Source organism: Lathyrus oleraceus, chromosome 7 (genome assembly GCF_024323335.1).
Source record: "Lathyrus oleraceus cultivar Zhongwan6 chromosome 7, CAAS_Psat_ZW6_1.0, whole genome shotgun sequence".
Taxonomy (NCBI): domain Eukaryota; kingdom Viridiplantae; phylum Streptophyta; class Magnoliopsida; order Fabales; family Fabaceae; genus Lathyrus; species Lathyrus oleraceus.
In genome coordinates, this window is record NC_066585.1 from 391452512 (window position 1) to 391461883 (window position 9372).

Below are 9372 nucleotides of genomic sequence, written 5' to 3' on the forward strand. Positions count from 1 at the left end.
ATCTCCCAAATGGTAGATCCAAATGACTATTGTCAGTAATGGTTGGAAAGAACTTGAAATAAGGAATAAAAGTCATGTTGGGAAAAAAACCATTTGACATGTGAAAATTGATCAAAACTCGCTTGGAAAGTTCAAGCATAAAACATATTCAAATCACTTTGAAAAAGTAAACCAAAAGTAAGCTTGATCAAACCCCTCTGTCCTCATGATACAAGCTTCAAACGAAAAAATATTCAACATAAAAGTTGTTTATCGTTTCAAGATAGTCAATATAGACTAACATTTTAAGCTTTGAAGTTGGGTACTTTTTTCAAATTCAATGAATTAGGTCCAAGTTGACCTATAATGTTTTGCAATATCACATGTATTTACTTTAGGATTATGAAGTTTTGTCCAACATAGCATTTGAATTAGACATCTCAAGCTTTCCAATTCCTTTTGTCCCACTCAAAAATCATAAAAATTGAGAAGGTTATGCCCTTGACAAGTTGACCCAAAGTTAGGGTTTCAGTCAAAATGACCTATAATGTTTTGAAATTAATGATGACTTTCCAAGCTTAAAATGGATTTTTGATGAACATTAAAGTTGTTCATATGGTTCTTAGGAACATTATTTATTTTGGGGTCATCTTCATTTGACAAACACATCAAGAGTTATAGCTCATTGGACCTCAGCTTAGTTAGATGACTTGACTGGTCAACTTTTCAAAGTCAAACTTCCAATCTTGATGAATAAATGATTGAGGGGCCTCAAATAGGCTCATATATTCATAAAATGATAAATTAAATAAATTCCCTTGATTAAATTTGATCATAGGTTGAGATTGCGTCATGGGCAAGGCATAGTGAAAGCATAGTGAAATTAGGGTTTCCTTTGGAAAGAATCTTCAAGCCCTTTGGGTTATCTTGATCAAATTGGAAAGTTAAGATACTTGGGAGACATATATGATGATTAGGAACTTTGTGGACCATTTTCATGCTTTTTCTCATCTTCATCTAGCCATTTCATTGGGCTTAGGAGCATTGTGGAGCACATGATCACTTGAGCTTCAAAACAAAAGGAGTTAGTGACATATTTTTGTGATTTTGGTTAGTAATCAAATAAGAAAAGCAATAACATACAATACAATCATGCTTGGTGATCTCAAATCACTCAAACAAGTCCCAACCCTAGGGTTAAGGAGCCGAACATGCTATGATCCTTGAGGCAACATGATGCCATGAGGGATCTTAGGGTCAAAATTAGGGTCTTACAGATGCCCCTATTTAAGGTCGTTCTAGCCAGAGATATGAAGGTTAAAATCTTCGTCTCGACGAGATAGAATGAGCTTAAATAATAGCAAAGAGACGAATTTTGGTCCCTAAGAGACCTCATGATGCAAATGTATGCATGCAAAATAAAATCTTCATGGTGAATAATTGCCACAAAGGAAAAGAAATCAGGAGAGGCTGAAGATCTATAGGAGTAACACACTCACTTGGGAGACATAGACTATGGGGGAAATAAGGTAAAAATGCATGAGCAGGTCACGTCTAAATGAAAGTTACTCTAAATGACATTCCAAAAAAATTTCATGTTGAGATCAAAACTAGGTCTCCCTAGACCCTATCTCCTATAATTTTTACCATATGAAAATGATTCCAAAAGCAAAGTTACTCTAAATGACATTCCAAACAACTTTCATGTTGAGACCTAGAGCTAGGTTTGCTTGGAAAATCATTTTCTATGTTGAAACATTACAGGTCATTTTGTCTAAACCCTAATTTGAAAGTCAACTTCCCTAGGCCATAACTTGCTCAATGTTTATGATATGAAATATTTATAAGTTTCACAATCAAATTCAAGATGTCTAATTCAACTTTTATGTTTGGAGTGGGAGATAATTCAACTTTTATGAGCATTTGATATAAGGATACATTATAGGTCATTTTTGCCTTATACCATTGAACAAGTGATTTTCCTCAACTTCATCAATGCATAACTCTATCATTCTAAATCCAAATCACATGAAATTAGTGACCATTTTGAATTTATTTGAAAGAGATACAACTTTGATGAAGACAAATATCTCATTTGAAGCTCACATAAAAAGTTAAGCAAGGTGGAATATTGAGATATATGGCTTAACACTTAGAAACATTTTCAACATGTTGAAATTTACAAACTTCCACCTCAAAATTCACCATGATCCAAGTTCCAAATGAAAAAGTGTTCAACATCAAAGTTGTTCCCCTTGATCTAAGCTTTCCAAAGAACCCAGTTTCATGCATTTTGGATGGGATTTTCTAGGGTTGCACACGGTCTTAACAGGTCTGCATCAAGTGGAAAAATCAAATGTCCAAAACTTCACATTGCATTGCCTTGCCACCTGAAGCACTCGTTTACACAAATTTTCTTCTATGAGCTTTTTAATGTTTTGCTTGAGGACAAGCAAAGTTTTAAGTGTGGGAGAGTTTGATAACACTGAAATTTACCGTATTTTCGACTCCGATTTCACATGCATTCTAGTTGTTTTATTGTTATTTTGTTGTGTTATTGCTATGTTTTCCTTTGTTTTCAGGTTTTTACTTTAATCAGAGCCCCGATCGAGAAAAGGAGTGAAAAAGAGCTAAAAACCCTAAAATTCAGCATTTTGTACTTGTGGCCTACCCCATGGTTGGCGCCATAGACCTTGCCATGACGTGTCCAAGCTCAACTTCCCTCAACTGCCACGTTCCCCACTACTTCCACTAAGGCGCCTCAGATTGGCCTTGTGGCGGGCGCCATGGCCTTGTGGCGGGAGACACAAGAGGAAAAGTTTTCCCTCCCATTTTCAAGTTGAAGGGCATCCTTGTCATTTCCATCTTTTTACTTGCTTATAAATAGCAACTCGAAATCACTTTTACAATCATCCAAACTTAGAGCAGAGGCAAACTCAGAGCAACTTTGTTTCACCTAGGCATATATTCAGTATTTTAAAGTGGTAATCGCTTCGCATTGGAGTGTTACCACAATTGTGTAATCAAGTCTGTGATAGAGTCTGTAATCGAGTTTGGAGCACTTTGGAAGGAAGTTAATCCTGCCGCCATTTTCATTTCCGCTTTGCAATTTATTCAACCCTCGGATTGGAGCAGGTTTTTATCACTTGTCTTTATCTTATTTATTTTCTCGCACTCGCTTTAAATTATTTATTTCTCGCATTCGCTTTACTTTATTTATTTCCTCGCAGTCGATTTAAATTATTTATTTCTCGCACTCGCTTTACTTTATTTATTTCCTCGCACTCGCTTTAAATTATTTACTTTCCGCACTCGCACTACTTTTATTTAAATTAATGCACTTTTACTTTATCATGTCTAACTAAATTTATTTATAAGGTTAGAATGTAAGAATCGTAATCGAATCGATAATCCGTACAATTGTTCGTAGAAGCACTTAAGGGCTATTTTAACTTTTAACTTAAGTTTTCCCGCACTTCAATTTCGTTCGGTAAAATCGAAAGCCGTCCAACGTCTATCTAAACTTAATTGTTTTTAACTATTTCAAAAACAGCGAAAGCGCTTTGTTTAGTTCATTAGGAGTTTTTAATTTAAGAAGAAAAGAGATTTTAAAACTACTTTCGGATGCGTTTATAAGTTTAGAGTCTGGTTCGTAAGAACCTCTTTTGGTTAAGAAATCCAGGTTATAATACTTTTCAACTTAGTCGAGATACTATATTTCTTAAAAATAGGTTTACTACTCTAACGCAATGCGCGTCTTTTTATAAGTGACAATAAGAGGGTTTGATTAAGGAGTACAACTCGGTTTTGAATACGCGAAAGCGATAGTTCCTGTTAAATTAGTTCTTTTCAAAGTAGGAAACATTGCCCATAAGTAGCTCTATTAGCAAGTACTTAGATTATTAATTGATTACGTGAATTACATTCGACCCTGTCTTTATTAATTAAACTTTATTCAATACTTTACTTTTCCTTGCACACCCTAAAAACACCTATTTTGATTGCCTTTGATAAACACCATAACAATAGATAACGATAGATTGACACTTGGTCTCTGTGGATTCGACAATCTTTTATATTACTCTGACGCGTTCGTATACTTGCGAAAAACACCGCATCATGTTTTTGGCGCCGTTGTCGGGGACCAATTCCCTCAGAGATAAAGCCCTATCATGGTTATATTCCCTTCCACCCAATTCCATTACGACTTGGGATAACCTTAGAAGAGTATTTCTTGCTAGATATTTTCCCCCGAGTAAGACCGCCGTTCTTCGAAACCATATAACTAGATTTACCCAAAACCAAGGAGAATCGCTGTTTGAAGCTTGGGAGAGATATAAAGAGTTGTTACGAGCATGCCCACATCATGGTTTATAAAATTTGTTAATCATTCAAACCTTCTATAATGGACTTCATTACAACACAAAGATGACCATCGACGTTGCCGCAGGCGGTGCTCTGATGAACAAACCTTTTCCTGAAGCTAGTGCCCTCATCGAAGATATGGCTCAAAACCATCAATCATGGGGAGTCGAACGAGCGACAGTTGAGAAGAATGAATCCCAAGGAGGAGTGCATGAACTAAGCTCTATAGACATGATGCAAGCTAAAATGGACGCATTAGCCCTCAAAGTCGAACATATGTGCATAAACCCGAATACTGTAGCCGCAGTTGCGTCGGATTGTGAGATATGTGGAACCAAAGGACACCAATCTGCAGAATGCAGTCTATTAAACGAAACCTACTCTGAGCAAGTGAACTATACCCAAGGGAACCCATATTCGAATACCTATAACCCTGGATGGAGGAATCACCTGAACCTCTCCTATAAAAACAATAACCCTATTCAAAATAATGCACCTCCGAGACTTAGTTATCAAGCCCCTAGATTAAATCAACTTATGCAACCTGTACCATCAAAGCCGAGCCTTGAGAAAATTATGGAAAATTTTATCACCGCTTAAACCCAACATAACAAGGAGTTCATGAACCAAAACATTCATGTTAACGAATTGATTACTCAGTTAGGAACCAAGGTTGATCAAATAGTTACTCATACCAAGATGCTTGAAACCCAGATCTCTCAGGTAGCTTTAAACCAAGCCCCTCACACTACACCTGGAGGACAATTCCCTGGACAACCTCAACAAAATCCGAGAGGACAAGCCAATGCCATTACCCTACAAAGTGGGAACGCTTATGATGAGCCACCAAACCCTAGATTGAGTCAACCCAAAACTTCTAAGGAATGTACGAAACCGACAGACGAAGTAAAGGAACCAGAGGAATCTGAAAACCAGGAAGGTCGAGAGAAAGGAGAAGAACCTAAAGATAAAACTTATGTACCACCCCCGCTATATAAACCACCTATACCATATCCGCAAAGACTCAAACAAACCCAGATCAATAAACAGTATCAAAAATTTATTAAATTTACAGAAAAACTTCATGTAGAAATCCCTTTCACAGAAGCCATCACCCAAATACCTTCTTATGCAAAGTTTCTCAAAGACATCCTTACCAACAAACGTATACTTGACGATCCGAAGCCTTTGGAATGTAATGCTATTTTCGAGGACAAATTAGCAAAGAAAGATAAAGATCCTGGAAATTTCTCCATTCCTTGCCTTTTGGGTAATCAAGTCATCGAAAAAGCTTTTCTAGACTTAGGAGCTAGTGTGAGCCTTATGCCTTTAGTAGTTTGTGAGAGGTTGAACTTAGGAGAATTACAACCCACTAAGATGTCACTTCAGTTAGCCGATAGATCTGTTAAATATCCAATAGGCATTTTAGAAGATGTCCCTATGAGGATAGGTCAATTATTCATCCCTACTAATTTTGTTGTCATGGACATCAAAGAGGACAATGATATACCAATCCTTCTAGGTAGACCATTCTTATCGACTGCAGAAGCCATAATAGATGTCAAGAAAGGAAAGTTGACATTTGAGGTAGGTGACGAGAAAATAGAATTTATACTTTCGAAATTTCTTATGGCACCTATGATGAGAGACTCGTGTTATGCCTTAGATATCATTGATGAATGTGTTAGAGAATTAGATCAAAAAGAAATTACCAAAACAATTAAGTTACCATCAACTCTCATAAGGGAAGATGATGACTTTAAGAAACCCTACATCGATGATAACCTTTACGAATATTTATCCCTTACCCCAGATCATATGTCATGCCCTAAGAAACCAACCTTAGAACTTAAGGAACTGCCTATGAACCTGAGATATGAGTTCCTCGATGAAGAGATGAACCGTCCAGTTATAGTCAGTGCTACCTTGAGCCAAGAGGAGACGAACCAACTTTTAGATGTTTTACGAAGATATCCCTCAGCCTTAGGATATAATATCTCTGACCTGAAAGGTATAAGCCCATCCGTATGCATGCATCGGATTTCGCTCGAAGAAGATTCAAAACCCTTTAGGGAACATCAGAGAAGAACAAACCCTATAATGAGTGATGTTGTTAAAAAGGAAGTTCTTAAGTTACTTGAGGCAGGTATAATCTATCAGATCTCGGATAGTAAGTGGGTGAGCCCTGTGCATGTAGTACCTAAAAAGGGAGGCATCACAGTCGTGCAAAATGATAAAGGCGAACATGTAACAAAACGTTTAGAAGGAGGATGGCGGATGTGTATAGATTATAGAAAATTAAATAAAGCAACTAGGAAGGACCATTTCCCTTTACCATTTATAGACCAAATGTTGAAGCATCTAGCCAGACACTCTTACTTCTGTTATCTAGATGGATACTCTGGATTCTTCCAAATACCTATCCACCCCGAAGATCAAGAAAAAACTACCTTTACATGCCCTTATGGAACTTTTACCTACAGACGAATGTCATTCGACCTCTGTAATGCCTCAGCTACTTTCCAACGCTACATGATGTCAATCTTTGCAGATTACCTAGATGGTATCATGGAAGTGTTTATGGATGATTTCTCGTTTTGCGGATTTGATTTCCACAATTGTCTTGCTAACCTTGAGAAAATCCTAGAGAGATGCGTGGAGGTGAACCTCGTGCTAAACTGGGAAAAGTGTCATTTCATGGTGACCGAAGGAATAGTTTTAGGACATATAGTTTCTGAAAAAGGTATAGAGGTAGATAAAGCTAAAATAGAAGTTATAGAAAACCTAAAACCACCAAAAAACATCAGAGAAGTCCGAAGCTTTCTTGGACACGCTGGATTCTACCGACGTTTTATTAAGGACTTCTCCAAAATAGTTAAACCTTTAACTGGACTTTTAATGAAAGATGCTGAATTTATTTTCGATAAAAAATGTAATGACGCATTTAATCTTTTAAAGCAAGCATTGATCTCAGCACCCATTATGAAACCACCTGATTGGTCATAACCTTTTGAGATAATGTGCGATGCTAGTGATTATGCAGTTGGAGCCGTTCTAGGACAAAGGAAAGATAAGAAATTACATGCCATTTATTATGCCAGTAGAACCCTAGATGCTGCCCAACTTAACTATGCAACAACTGAAAAAGAATTACTCGCTGTAGTTTTCGCTATAGACAAATTTAGATCTTATCTAGTAGGAGCAAAAATTATAGTTTACACCGATCACGCTTCCATTCGTTACCTATTAAGTAAAAAAGATGCCAAGCCCAGGTTACTCCAATGGATTCTATTACTACAAGAGTTTGATTTAGATATAAGAGATAAAAAAGGCACTGCAAATGTAGTAGTTGATCACCTTTCTAGGCTAGAACATCTAAAACCAGAACTAGTACCCATAAATGATGATTTCTCCTATGATAGACTGATAGCTAGAGTAGAAACCATTGAAGATAATAACCTAGATCCTGATGAGCACCCCCAAAATTCCTTAGCAATAAGTAACGTACCCTGGTATGCAGACTTCGTTAATTACCTAGCTGCTAATATAGTACCCCCTTGATCTTGACTACCACCGCAAGAAGAAATTCTTCCACGATGTGTGAAACTTCTATTGGGACGAACCGCTCCTTTTCAAAAGGGGTAAAGATGGCATTTTTCGCCATTGCGTTCTAGAAGAAGAGGTAAATAATATTATCGAGCATTGTCATTCTGCACCCTATGGTAAATTCTTCAAGCTGGCCTATTCTGGCCTACCATGTGGCGTGATGTCTATGCTTGCATTGTCAAATGTGATAGATGCCAACGCACTGGAAACATTTCAAGGCGTAATGAAATGCCTCTAAGAAACATTCAGGAAGTAGAACTCTTTGACGTTTGGGGTATAGATTTCATGGGACCTTTCCCACCATCCTTAGGAAATAGGTACATCTTAGTAGTTGTAGACTATGTGTCTAAGTGGATCGAAGCTATAACTGCACCCACAAACGACACTAGGGTAGTAATCAAACTATTTAAAAACTATATATTCCCTAGATTTGGAACACCACGTTTAGTCATAAGCGATGGAGTATCACACTTCATATCGAGAATATTTGACAAACTTTTAAGAAAATATGGAGTTAGGCATAAAGTAGCAACACCATACCACCCACAGACTAGTGGCCAAGTTGAAGTATCCAATAGGGAGATAAAACAAATCCTAGAGAAAACTGTTTCTATTTCTAGGAGAGACTGGTCTCAGAAGCTTCAAGAAGCATTATGGGCCTACAGAACCGCTTTCAAAACCCCTATAGGAACTACTCCTTATCAACTAGTTTATGGAAAATCCTGTCACTTACCGTTCGAATTAGAGCATAAGGCCTATTGGGCCATTAAAACTTTGAATTTAGACTACCTAGCCGCTGGAGAAAAGCGTACCCTAGACATTCATAAATTAGAAGAACTTAGGCAATCTGCCTACAAGAATGCAAAAATATATAAAGAGACGACAAAAGCCTATCACGACAAAAGAATAGTAAAGAAAAACTTCAATATAGGCGATCCTGTTCTCCTTTTCAACTCTAGGTTACGACTCTTCCCTGAAAAGCTACGTTCAAGATGGACTGGTCCTTTCGAAGTATCCAAGATTCTGAGATCCGGAGCCGTAGAAATCAAGAACGGAACCTGTAGTCCATTCACTGTAAATGGACAAAGACTGAAGCTCTACGAAGGATAAGACATTCCAGCATACTACTCAAGCCACACCCTGATTGATCCACCAATTCCTACTACTACAGGTGTATAAATTCTAATCGTTAAGCTAATGACGTTAAACAAGCGCTGTGTGGGAGGCAACCCATGGTTTTTCTTTCATTTTACTTTTTCGCATTTATTTAATTTTATTTTCATTTTATTTTATCATATTTTGCATAGAGACTAAAATTTGAATGGTTTGCACTTTCAGGATCACTTTCTTAACTTTTATAGGATGCAGGATTTCGATGACATGCACGTGGCCTATAGAGATAATGCTCAGAGAGAGCGCTAC

General features: G+C 37.2%; 1 non-coding gene across 1 annotated transcript; it reads right to left on the reverse strand.

Annotated features, from left to right (window-relative positions):
- Positions 1 to 4245: 4245 nt before the first annotated feature.
- LOC127109915 (small nucleolar RNA R71) lies at positions 4246 to 4352 on the reverse strand. Its single transcript, XR_007797161.1, has one exon. It is a non-coding gene; the product is annotated as a small nucleolar RNA R71 (small nucleolar RNA).
- Between the last annotated feature and the right edge of the window lie 5020 nt (positions 4353 to 9372).